Raw genomic sequence first — 13,712 nt, 5'->3', positions numbered from 1 at the left:
TTGTAAAAATAGACACTCCTCCATGGTATCTGATTGTTGGAAGGCACCCGAGGATTCGGTTAGCCATGGCTTGAGAAAGCAAAGGAGGGGAGGAGTGTCATCTAAATAAAACTAAATAAAAAGGCACTCCTTCATGGTATGAGATTGTTGGCAGGCACCCGAGGATTCGGTTAGCCATGGTTTGTGAAAGCAAAGGTTGGGAGGAGTGCCAACCTAAAATAAAACTTTATGGGAGCCGCTCTTCGAGAGTTTGTCTGGCAAGGGGGTTAGAGTACCCGCTACCAGTCGTTGACAACAACAAACACCTCTCAAAATGTTACTTTTATTCTCTTTATATGATTTCAAAACTGAAAAAGCTCTAGCACATGATTTAATCCCTGCTTCCCTCTGCGAAGGGCCTATCTTTTACTTTATGTTGAGTCAGTAAACCTATTTCCCTCCATCTCAAGCAAGCATTTGAGTTGTTGTGATCAAACCATATATATTGTGATTTACTTCATCATGTCTTTTACTCTTCCTTGTTTAGTACAAGTTTTATCCGAATGAATATAGCTTTGAAAGTTATCAATGATTATGAGGAGACTATTATGATTGAGTATGCAAGTTGTGCCATATAAACTTTAACATGAGAGCGCTGCTCGATAGATAAGTATAACCTGTTAATTGTTCTCTGACCAAGAACGAAGTTTGCCATCACCAATTATGATTTCTTATGCACCTTTATTTGTGATTATCTTATACTTGTTTCAAGTTGAGTTATATGAGGAAGTTGTTCACTAGAATGTCTTGTGTGAATGAATATGATGCTTCTTGTCCGTATTTTATTTATCGACTCTTCACTCCATAAACATGTGGTCCTGTTTACCGAGTTCAGTTTCGCTTGGGGACAAGCGAAGTCTAAGCTTGGGGGGAGTTGATACGTCCATTTTGCATCACTATTTTATATCATAATTTGCTGTTATTCATTGATATATTTCATATTTGGAGATGATACTTATGTTATTTCATCTATTTTGCATGTTTCATGATTATTGGAGGATCGCGTACCGGAGTCAGGATTCTGCTGGAAAAAGCGCCGTCAGAATGCAATATTTCAGAAGATCAACAATTGACGGAATTTATATGAAAAATCCTATTTTTCCAGAAGACGAAGGGAGCCGAGGAGGGCCGCCGTGGGCCCACCTCACAGGCCAGCGCGGGCCAAGGCCTGGCCGCGCCACCTTATGGGGAGGGGGCCCACAGCCCCCTCTGGCCTCCTCTCCTTCGCGTATTTCTTCGTCCCGAAAACCTAAGCTCCAGGGGGATAGTCGCGAAGAGTCACAACCTCCTCTGTGGGGCGGAGAACACCAGAGAGAAAAGAGCTCTCCGGCAGGCTGAGATCCGCCGGGGAAATTCCCTCCCGGAGGGGGAAATCGACGCCATCGTCACCGACATCGAGCTGGACATCATCTCCATCACCATCATCATCATCTCCATCATCATCACTGCCGTCTCCACCGCTGCACATCGTCACCGCTGTAACAATTTGGGTTGGATCTTGATTGTTTGATAGGGGAAACTCTCCCGGTATTGATTTCTACTTGTTATTGATGCTATTGAGTGAAACCATTGAACCAAGGTTTATGTTCAGATTGTTATTCATCATCATATCACCTCTGATCATGTTCCATATGATGTCTCGTGAGTAGTTCGTTTAGTTCTTGAGGACATGGGTGAAGTCTAAATGTTAGTAGTGAAGTATGGTTGAGTAATATTCAATGTTATGATATTTAAGTTGTGGTGTTATTCTTCTAGTGGTGTCATGTGAACGTCGACTACATGATACTTCACCTTTATGGGCCTAGGGGAATACATCTTGTACTCGTTTGCTAATTGCGGGGTTGCCGGAGTGACAGAAACCTGAACCCCCGTTGGTATATCGATGCAGGAGGGATAGCAGGATCTCAGAGTTTAAGGATGTGGTTAGATTTATCTTAATTACTTTCTTGTAGTTGCAGATGCTTGCAAGGGGTATAATCATAAGTATATATTACTCCTAGGAAGGGCGGTGCATTAGCATAGGTTCACCCACACAACACTTATCAAAACAATGAAGATTAATTAGCCATATGTAGCGAAAGCACTAGACTAAAATCCCGTGTGTCCTCAAGAACGTTTGGTCATTATAAGTAAACAAACCGGCTTGTCCTTTGTGCTAAAAAGGATTGGGCCACTTGCTGCAATTGTTACTCTCGCACTTTACTTACTCGTACTTTATTCAACTGCTACATCAAAACCCCCTGAATACTTGTCTGTGAGCATTTACAGTGAATCCTTCATCGAAACTGCTTGTCAACACCTTCTGCTCCTCGTTGGGATCGACATTCTTACTTATCGAAAATACTACGATACACCCCCTATACTTGTGGGTCATCAGCAGGATCCCCCTCAAAGCAATCAGAAGCAATTGCATCATAATCACGTGGCAGTCGTGAGACTTCAGGTTTTGGAACTTTTTCTCCGCCATGTTTATTATTCCCTTTATATTGGACGAGAATCCAGACGGGACCTTCATACTGCTCAGGCATTCAAAAAAGATGACCTTCTCTTCTTTGGTCAGAGCGTAGCTGGCACGACCTTGAAACCATTCCGGATGCCGGTCATCAGGGTCTTTCAAACGTTGCTGGTCCTGCCGTGCTTCCTTTGTATCATTTGTCTTCCCATACACGCCCAAGAAGCTTAGGAGGTTCACGCAAATATTCTTCGTAACATGCATCACGTCGATTGCAGAGCGGACATCTAGGACTTTCCAATATTCTAGCTCCCAGAATATAGATTTCTTCTTCCACATGGTTGCGTGCCCGTCAGCTCCCTTCGGAACTGATTGTCCGCCAGGACCCTTTCCAAAGATGACTTTCAAATCCTTGACCATATCAAATACCTCAGCACCAGTGCGTTCCGCAGGCTTCGGCCGGTGATCTGCCTTGCCGTTGTAATGCTTGCCTTTCTTTCTTACTGGATGAATTTTTGGAAGAAATCGACGATGCCCAAGGTACACGTTCTTCTTACAATTTGGCAAATGTACACTTTCAGTCTCATGTAAGCAGTGCGTGCATGCATTGTATCCCTTATTTGACAGTCCCGAAAGGTTACTAAGAGCATGCCAATCGTTGATGGTTACGAAAAGCAACGCTCGTAGGTCAAATTCCTCTTCTTTGTGCTCATCCCACACACGGACACCAGGTCTGCCCCACAACTGTAAAAGTTCATCAACTAATGGCCTTAGGTACACATCGATGTCGTTGCCGGGTTGCTTCGGACCTTGGATGAGCAATGTCATCATAATGAACTTCCGCTTCATGCACAACCAAGGAGGAAGGTTGTAGATGCATAGAGTCACGGGCCAGGTGCTATGGCTGGAGCTCTGCTCGCCAAAAGGATTCATGCCATCTGTACTTAGACCAAATCTTATGTTCCTTGCGTCAGCTGCAAAATCTTTGAACTCTCTGTCGATCTTTCTCCATTGCGTTCCATCTGCGGGTGTCTCAACTCCCCGTCCGACTTACGGTCCTCTTTATGCCATCGCAACAACTTGGCATGCTCTTTGTTCCTGAACAAACGTTTCAACCGTGGTATTATAGGAGCATACCACATCACCTTGGCGGGAACCCTCTTCCTGGGTTTCTCGCCCTCAACATCGTCACCAGGGTCATCGCCTCTGATCTTATAACGCAATGCAGTGCATACCGGACATTCATTCAAATTCTCGTATTCACCGCGGTAGAGGATGCAGTCGTTGATGCATGCATGTATCTTCAGAACCTCTAAACCTAGAGGGCAGACAACCTTCTTTGCTTCGTACGTACTGGCGGGCAACTCGTTATTCTTTGGAAACATATTCTTCAATATTTTCGGCAAGTTTTCAAATGCCGAGTCAGCTACACCTGCCTGTGCCTTCCATTTCAGCAAATCCAGTGTGCAGCCCAGATTTTTCAGACCATTATCGCATCCGGGGTACAGCGACTTTCTGTGATCCTCTAACATGCGATCCAAATTCTCCCTCTCCTTTTCAGTTTCGCAGCGTCTCCGTGCATCAGCAATGGTCCGACCAAGATCATCAACGGGCTCATCACGTGCCTCTTCTTCACCTTCCCCTTCACCTTCCCCTTCACCTTCAGCATCCTCCATGAAAGTATCACCGAAATGATCAAGATAGTTTTCATCGATGAAATTATCCCCTTCTTCATCTTCTTCCATTATAACCCCTCTTTCTCCATGCTTGGTCCAACAATTATAGCTTGGCATGAAACCGTGCCGAAGCAGGTGCAGGTGAACTTCTCTTGAGGAAGAGTAACCCTTCTGATTCTTACAATCAACACATGGACAGATAATAAAACCCTTCTGCTTGTTCGCATTAGCCACTACGAGGAAATCTTTCAAACCCGTAGTGAACTCGCCGGAGAGTCGGTTACCGTACATCCATTGTCGATTCATCTGCATTATTATAATATAAAATATATAATTAACCATCATGCATTTGTTAAACTAACTAGCTATAAACAATAGAAATTAAACAATGAACTACACACATGCATATTTTATCAATGACACATATGAAAGGTTCAAGTTGCTAACCGCGATCGAGGAGGAAAAAATAAATGAGGAAGCTCAAGTGTGGCTCCGACACTTCATATCATGTTTGTTTCATGCTCTTGGGGCATTTCATCAAACACTTTGTGTGCATAAGAGGAGCCAAAAGCAAACCTAACACCCCCTTGTGAAGTTTGTGAAAAGAAGTGGCACCAAATGGCTAAGTGCAGTGGGCTGAACGGTATATATGGGGTTGGGCTTTAGTCGCGGTTGGCCTGGCCAACCGCGACTAAAGGCCTTCGGGCACCTTTAGTCGTGGTTGCCCCCTCACATGCACCAGCTGGCCACCGAGCGCCCTGGGCCCAGGCCTTTGGTCGCGGTTCGCCTCCCGAACCGCGACTAAAGACTCCATTAGTCGCGGTTCCTATAGTTTCGCGACTAATGGGGCTGGACGGAAACCTCTTTTTCTACCAGTGTCATGTCCTCATCCGTGCCCCCGCCCCATCCTTGGCAACTTCATACCTCCCACTCCGCCTCACCGTATGGATGCAGGCTGCCAAACGCGCCCAAATCCGGCCTATAACAAACTTGTGTTGCGAGGCCTTCATCCTCTATAAGAAACTTGCTCCCTGTTTCTCCTTTCTTCCACCTCCGTCCGGCCGTGAGAACGAGGGAGAGCTAACCAGCGTTTAACGTAGTCAGCTGGTTCAGGCCTAAACTAAAAGTTTAAACACACATCAAACAAAGAATATAGGCAACGATTATCTGATCTGAATTCCGAGGTTGATATCTGCGCCCAAAAAAGTTTAAGTATGTAAACGATTTGGATCGATGAATATAACTACAGCTTTTCAAAAATTATGTGTGCTCAGCATGAACTAATGAATGTCGAGTCTTAGTAGTGAATGAATGGGAATACGCCACACGACGGCGACAACTCGATGACAAGGCAGCCTCACCGAAATATCTGGCGCTGCCAAGAATGCTTCGGCGATCCCTAACTGCGGACTGCTTGGGATGATTAAACAAAGGGCTTTGTTCGTTCAATATGGGTGCCCTGTGCAGGAAGATTCGAGCCCATACGGTTGGAACTTGGAACAATCTTACACAGTAATAGTAAGTAAATCATAAACCATTTGTCGCATGGCAGATAGTTCATTACTTCGAGGGACTCAAATGGCTCGATCTATAGTGTCTAGAGCTATAGTTGCACAAATGAAAAAGAAAAACATAACGAGAGTCGTAGGAGACAACACAGAGATATTCAAACTACGATCGATCATTGCTAATGATGTTTCTCCATAGTAGACTGTCGTGCGTTAAGAAATGGTCGTGGTTAGGTGAGAACATGATCCAAGCATCTTCCACTGTGAGCTGGTTGACGCCATATATTAGTGGTGTTCGACGACGACATAAGCTGGTCAATCGTGCAAAAGCATTGCCCGTACAAGCACGTTCCGCTGCGGCAACATGGAATAAGACCGTTAATGTTCGAGTTCAGAGCTTTCGAGGTGACTTCTTGATAACTCCTAATCCTATCGTCTCACCGGCTCATAAATCATAGTGAGATGTGCTACTCGACGTCTCCAACTACTTCATTTCAGAGAAACTAAAACGATCACCCATACCTCTCAACTGGTGCGAGCTGAGGTTTATATCTACTCCGGTTGATCAATGTGAACATGCACATACTTCATCATCTATATGTGTCTTCTTAGTTGCAAATGCATGTGGCAGATGGTTGGTCGTTATCATTATTTTTTTGGACACATAATGCAATTCATTCACTGCAAAGTCTTTGGAGCTTCATGTGCCGTTTTGCTTGTATCAGACGAGTTTCAATGGCTTAATGTTCGGAGCTAATAAATACCAGTTCAGAGCGTTTGTACTTTTATCCCGAGGATAAATTCAAGACTGAATTTACTGTGTCATGTGAAGTTCATGAACTATGGGTACATATATGCATGTGGCAATACAAAAAAATTGTGGCATAAAAACACCAAAGGTGAACTGTGGTGTATAGTAGCTTGTCCTCAAAATTGATATGATATTCTCAGTTTTTAATTGTCTCGAATTTCGTAAATTAAATCTCAAGCACGTATCCTAAAATTGCATTCTCTAAAGCTGTACAATTTTTAGTTTGTAGGTCATACATCGTTGATTTGGAGACAAGCGAGGATGGTTACATTAACATTGAGGAGCTGAGTTCTTTTGAAAATATATTTTGAGTAAGTTGGGAGGGAGGCCACTTCTTTTTTTATTGAAACCCCATTTCAGGAGGTGTTACAAAAAGGAGGACCGAAAGCTATTAAGAAAAAGAACTTGGTCGAGCCAGATGTCAATCCACTTTTCTCATTTTTCTGAGCACGACGAGCCCAGAATTTCACCAGCTCTATGCATTGCTTACCCGCCAGATCTCCAGGAACTGAAATTCCATCGACCACTTCAGAATTTTATGTTCCCCACTTCCGTCCTTTCTCTTTACTTCTGCACACAGAATCGCTACGGAAGTTCGGAGCCTCAACGATTATCTGATCTGAATTCCAAGGTTCATACCCGCACCAAAGTGCCAAACACAGTTTAAGTACGTAAACGAGTTGGATGAATATAAATGCAGCTTTTAACAAATTATGTGTGCTCAGCGTGCACTAACGAATGTCGAGTCTTGTGAGTTTTACTGAACGAATGGGAATACACCACACGACGGCACTGACAACAACTCGATGACAAGGCAGCCTCGTCGAAATATCCTTCTCGAAATAGGCTTTCGCCCCGCTTTATAAATAAAACAACCACATCCATACAAGGTTCAAGTACAACACAAACATGAACTACCAACCACCACAGGTCTGCCGGGGCAACAACACATCATGCCCAAAGGAAAGAAAAATAAACGATACAACCCAAAGAAGAGGGCCACTCAGAGGCTAGACGGCGTAGAAATACGATGGACCGGCGCAAGAAGATCCTCCAACATGCCGTCCATGCGCTCCCTGTCCAGTTGTCTACATAGCGGGTACCACTGTTGCAATAAAGCCAAGAAAAGGTAGATATAGTCAGAAGCGTGTCGAGGCAAGATACGCTTTATCACCATTTTATTGCGCACAGTTCAAAGGGTCCAAGTCAAAACCACGAACAATAACCAGAAGAGGCGCCTCCTCCTACCGGTGTATCTAGCGCTGCTGTGCATGTTTTACCGATTAGTAACTGCGGGCTGCTTGAGCTGTTAAAACAGAGAGCCCGTTAAGGCGGACGGCAGATTCATGCCCATACGGTTGAAACAATTACATTTTTTTTCCAAATGAGAGCACAAACAGGAACTACCGACCACCAGAGGTCTGCCGGGGCAACAACACATCATGCCCAAAGGAAAGAAAAATAAACGATACAACCCAAAGAAGAGGACCACTCAGAGGCTGGACGGCGTAGAAATACAATGGACCGCCGCAAGAAGATCCTCCAATATGCCATCCATGCGCTCATGTCCCGCTGTCTACACAGCGGGTACCACTGCTGCAATAAAGCCAAGAATAGATAGATAGAGTCAGAAACGTGTCGAGCCAAGATACGCTTTATCACCATTTTATTGCGCACAATTCAAAGGGTCCAAGTCAAAGCCGCGAACAATAACCAGAAGAGGCGCCTCCTCCTACCGGTGTATCTAGCGCTGCTATGCATGTTTTGCCGATTAGTAACTATAGGCTGCTTGAGCTATTGAAACAGAGGGCCCGTTCAGGCGGACGGCAGATTCAGGCCCATACGGTTGAAACAATTACACTTTTCCAAATGGGAGCGTAGCCCCAGCTTCGTGGTCAAAGTTCCCGCTCGGTAACCCATCCTCCCACTATTCCAGCATTAGCACACTTAACTTTCGAGTTCCTTCCCATCTCACTTCCAAGTGGTTCGTCCGCATGTTATTGATAGTACTATCATATCAATCATGTTAACATGTTGGTCACGATATCACACTTCTCTATTGTTTGAATTTCACATGATTATTTTAATAAGCAAAAGTAAAGATGTAAAAATAATATTGAATAAATAAATAAACAATAACTTTTATATTTTTAAATTTTTAAATTTTTAAAATTTATTTTATATTTTAATTTGTTTTTGCAAAATCTATAACCTGGAAATTTGTAAATCTAAAAATTTACTAACATTTATGGTTAAGTATTAATAATCTTTATGCAGGAAGGAAATAATAATTTAATAACAAAATAAAAAAATATAATCCTGAATTTCTAGTGAAAACTAAAATGTTCCTGCTTTCAAATTTTCATTTGGAATTTTGAGAATCTAAAAATTAGCTAACTGCGTAAAATGTTTTCGGGTAAAAATTTTGTGGGCTAGAACCGGTACCAAAGGTTTTTCTGACTGTTTTCTTTTCTGTTTTCGAGTTAAATTCCAGAAAATGGTTTAAGTTTGTAAAATTCACATCTTTCAAAACGTTCATCGAAATGCAAAGTATTTTATATGTTTTTCAATCAGAAAAATGCAAGGAAGAAACGGGAGGGAGGAAAAGGGCGGGAAATAATGGGTGGAAATAAAACTTTATTACGACTGAACTGAAATTAAAGTACATAGCTCAACTGCAAATTAAGATACATGGATAGATTAAGTCACAATCGGCTGAACTTGTTTTCGAATGTTGGAGTGATTCGGTCATATTCCTGCCTAGCCCTATAAACGTCGCCACTGTCTTCGTCGTAGTCACCGACGCCGTCGTCGCTACCATCGGCATCACGGTAGTCGAACCTCTGCGGATGAGCACGCGTGGACTGGGACTGAGGGTAGTGCAGACGGGGGCCATGGTAGGCCATGACGCTCTGGAGAGTCCGGCCGCGCCACGACAGCTAACGGCCGGCCTCGTTGAAGTTCGAATGAGACGGGCCGTCCTCCTCGTGCCTGGCAAGCGCACTCTCACGCCGATTGATGAAGAAGCCGTCCCAACTCGTGTTGTAGTCGGGATGCCACTTGGATTCCTCCGCTGCTCTGGCGTGAGCTCGAATTAGTAGTGGTTCATGATGGTCATCTAGCGCGTCACACCTAGAGATTTCCTCCGCTGAGTTTGTAATTAAATTCTCTACAACTTTCCTGTAGAAAGCATTTTCATCCGAGCAATTTTTTCTGACAACTTTTAGGATGTCATCAACATTTAACCACAACATGTTTAATCTTGTAAACATTATAGAAAAATAAAAAGATGTCCAAATATAGCAAATGATATACGCCTAGATTCATAAAAATGAGTAGAACACAGTTATGTAATAAAATTTGTCTTTTGATAAAGTTTCAAAATACTTAAATTTGAATATGTAAATTTGAGTAATTTTGACCTAATCCAAATTCTAGAAATTTAAATGAAATTATTCTTTTTGCAAATGGATCATATCAATGTCCTCTATCCATAACATCACTTCCCAAAAACATATTTGAAACCATTTGCAAATATTCAAATCCAAAGATGAGAATTTGAGTATTTTCGACATAAAACAAAGTCCCTAAATCATTTTAAAATTATTCATTTTCCCTTGGTTAAAAATAATTTTACCAAACCATTAACAACAATTCCCAAGCTACTTCAACCCTTTTTGAAATTATCCAAATTCAAACATGAGGATTTAAGTATTTTCATTATAGATGCATTTCCTTAATTATTCTAAACAAGATTCATTTTTGCAAAAAGTGAAGACTATAGTCAAGCCCATCTATCAAAATCATTTAAACACATTCATCATGTTCCATGATCAATCTCTCCAAATCATATTATCCTAGTTATTCAAATAACAATTGAGTAAAGTGTGACATGTCATAATTTAGACTTTTACCTTGCTCTGGTGGAGTCGAGATACTCTATCCCATATCACATGTGGTGAACCCTTGTTATGCATTAGGATCCTCGAACCCAATCACAATTTCCATCATGCCTAACAAACCTCAATTAGACCTATTGACCTAAATGAAACTATTTAACTTACAAATGAGTAATTTATGTAATTCCATATATCTTTAGTTAATACCCAATCCTATGTGTAACTTGTACTATTTTGTAAGTGTTCTGACACTCTATACTTATGTGATTCTATTCGTGTGGGGTGATTCCACATATTGGTGTAGCATATCAATATTTCCAATATATCTTGATTCCATAAATAACTGAACCTTTCAATCTATCAAACAACATATTGCAAGCCATGCCTCATGCCATACCTTCAATACCTTTGAACCGTAAGAATAAACAAAGACCAAAATAAAATGAATAATGAAATCCCTCTATTTGATGCCTTACTCAATTATGTTGTTGTTGAATGACGTGTTTATGATGTGCTATATTTTATCTTATAGTTCGTACGGAGAAGTACGTGTTTGATTGAGAGAAGTGAACGCTCTTCGACTACCAAAAAGGTAAGTTCACTTTGTTCACGAATACCTAATGTTTTCTTGCACTTAGATGTTTTCCTAGAATGCATGTGTCGGTGTTTTAATATAGTTTTGATTTGCTATGACACCCAGGAAGAATAGCCATATCAACTTCCATGACTTGATTCCATTGTCGCCAATGTAGGTAGATTTTCTTAGCTATGCTGAATAGTGACGTGGGAATGAATTAATGTCATGGTTATCAGGTTATGTGATAGAGAAAATTTATGCTTTGGATGTGGAAGAACATCTTAATTAATGAACACTTGGGTGAATGGTATTGATTTTTTTTTGGTTGAGTGGCAATCATGATCATTTATATGGGGCCATTTCTATGGGTCGCACCGCCTTTTCTATGGGGGGCATTTCTATGGGGCCATTTCTATGAGCCTGCTAATGTCTTATGAACACTCGCGGAAAGCACCCATGAACTATAGAGGTTGGATAGGTTTCTAGTTTAGTAGCTTCTGGTACAACCACGTGTCATATGGGCTCTGCCCTAACAAAATATGTTGCTTGAACCCAACCTAACGTACAGAGGGTGTTTTAAATGGGAGCGCGTCCGTTGTGGTTGGGGAATTGCTTCTGAAAGGTCTTGTCTTAGTCTGCACCCGATCATTTGAGAAAAATAAGCTTCAGGTGAAGTGTTTGATTGAGTCATATGGGTAAGGTGTACCACCTCTGCAGAGTGTCAAAACTAAGTACTTAGCCATGTCTCCGATTACAGACAACTATGAGCAACTAGACTTGAAACTGTTTGGAAGATCTCCTCATCCCAATTTCTGAACTTAAATTTTGATGGGTTAGGATCACTTTGGATTTATATCCAAGTGTCCAAAAGATTTTCTAAAGGATGTAAAACTTATTTGAAAAGATAGGATAAAACTTGCTTTCTGCAAATTAAGAACCCCACCTTGACAAATGTGCATGTAATTGATAGGACTTTTCCCACTCTCTCGTGAACTTGCCAATATATTCAAAGTATTTACCAAATGTTTTTTGCTGTAACTTTACCTGTTGCAAACATTTTTTATAGACGAGTGTGTTACGATGATTAGGGTTACGAGTCTATCCTCACCATGCTCGCATGTGGCACATGAAGACGAAGGGCTCCATGATGTCGATGTTGTTCGTTGTAAACTCTGATGATAGGCTAGCCTTGTGCTACGTATTTTGTAAGTCTTTATGTGTTACTGGATCATACGATGTAATAAAGATCTTTGTATCTTGGTATTACATCTTGTATTGTGTGTACTAGAGATGGATCCAGGAACTAGCACATATACACATAGAGATCGGCATCCTAAAAAGGTGAGGTCCCTACATCCTAGACGGTATTTTAGTATTTCCAAAAACCGGAATACCGGTGCCCATGTAACAAAGATAAAGCATCTCGTACAATAGGAAACAATATCATTATCTTTTTTACTAAAACCCTATTTTTCCTCTCCTTCAACTCATCAGTTATCGTACTCCCTCAGTTATATTAAACATGCCTTAGATTTGTCTAAATTTACCATATATTTAAATTTAGACATATCTAAAACATCATTCGTGAGACAGAGAGAGTACATGGCATTGTTACAATAGGACCAGTCATAGATGGTACTTTTTTTTCGATAAAGGATGCTTTATTACTTTTTGAGAAGCAATTACATCCAGCCTCAGCATAACCAGGATGCACACAGCCGTTTATGAGTCTTAAGTCCAAAAGATATCAAACGAATAAGCTAGGCGGAATACATATCGCAACGATGAATCATATAACGCCTAAGGTGTGGATGGGGCTTCAATCCGTAGACTATGCTGCCACCCATGTAGGGAAAAAGTATCCCTCGCCGTAGCCTCCAACCGTGTACAGACATCCGTAAATAGGTCTCGGTTCTCCATGCGCTGAAGAGGTAACCACAAACGGAGAATACCTGTACATCTGTAGATGACCTGCAACAAAGAGAAATTTTTATCGTTAAAAATCTTGTCATTTCTACTCAGCCAAAGCGCCCAGATAACTGCTAGCGCCCCCACCCTAAGAAGCAACTTGAACCTTGAATCTATACCATGAAGCCAATTGCCAAAGACATTAGCCACACTAGTCGGAGGATACAGGGTAGATGCTACTTGGATGACAGACCAAATAGATCTTGCAAATTGGCACTGGAAGAAAAGGTGTTTTATGGTTTCATCCTGATGACAAAAAACACATCGAGTACTTCTGTGCCAATTACGCTTAACAAGATTGTCTTTGGTGAGAATTACACCTCGACGAAGATACCATCCAAAAATTTTAATTTTTAATGGTATCTTCATCTTCCAAATTTTCTTATTATTATCAACTGGTAAATCAGAATGAAGAATGGCGTTGTATAAAGATTTGACTGAGAAAGAACCATTTGCATGTAAATTCCACCTAAATTCATCCGGCTCAGGTGATAAGTTAATATCCCCCAGCCTTTGAATTAGTGTATTCCATGCCAATAGCCTTTGTCCTAGCAAAACTCGTCTGAACGTCACATTCGGAGGCGAGGTAGCCAATACTGTGGCAATGGTATCACCTTGGCGACGAACAATACTATACAACACAGGATACTGTTCACATAAGGGGGCATTGTGTAACCAAACATCTTCCCAGAACCGTATCTGTGCTCCATTCTTTATCGAGAAAGAACCATGACGAAAAAAGGTATTTTTTGTCGCCATGAGACCAGCCCAGAAGTGTGAAT

Source organism: Lolium perenne, chromosome 5 (assembly GCF_019359855.2).
Source record: "Lolium perenne isolate Kyuss_39 chromosome 5, Kyuss_2.0, whole genome shotgun sequence".
In the NCBI taxonomy this organism is placed as follows: domain Eukaryota; kingdom Viridiplantae; phylum Streptophyta; class Magnoliopsida; order Poales; family Poaceae; genus Lolium; species Lolium perenne.
Note: the sequence above shows the minus strand (reverse complement) of the source record.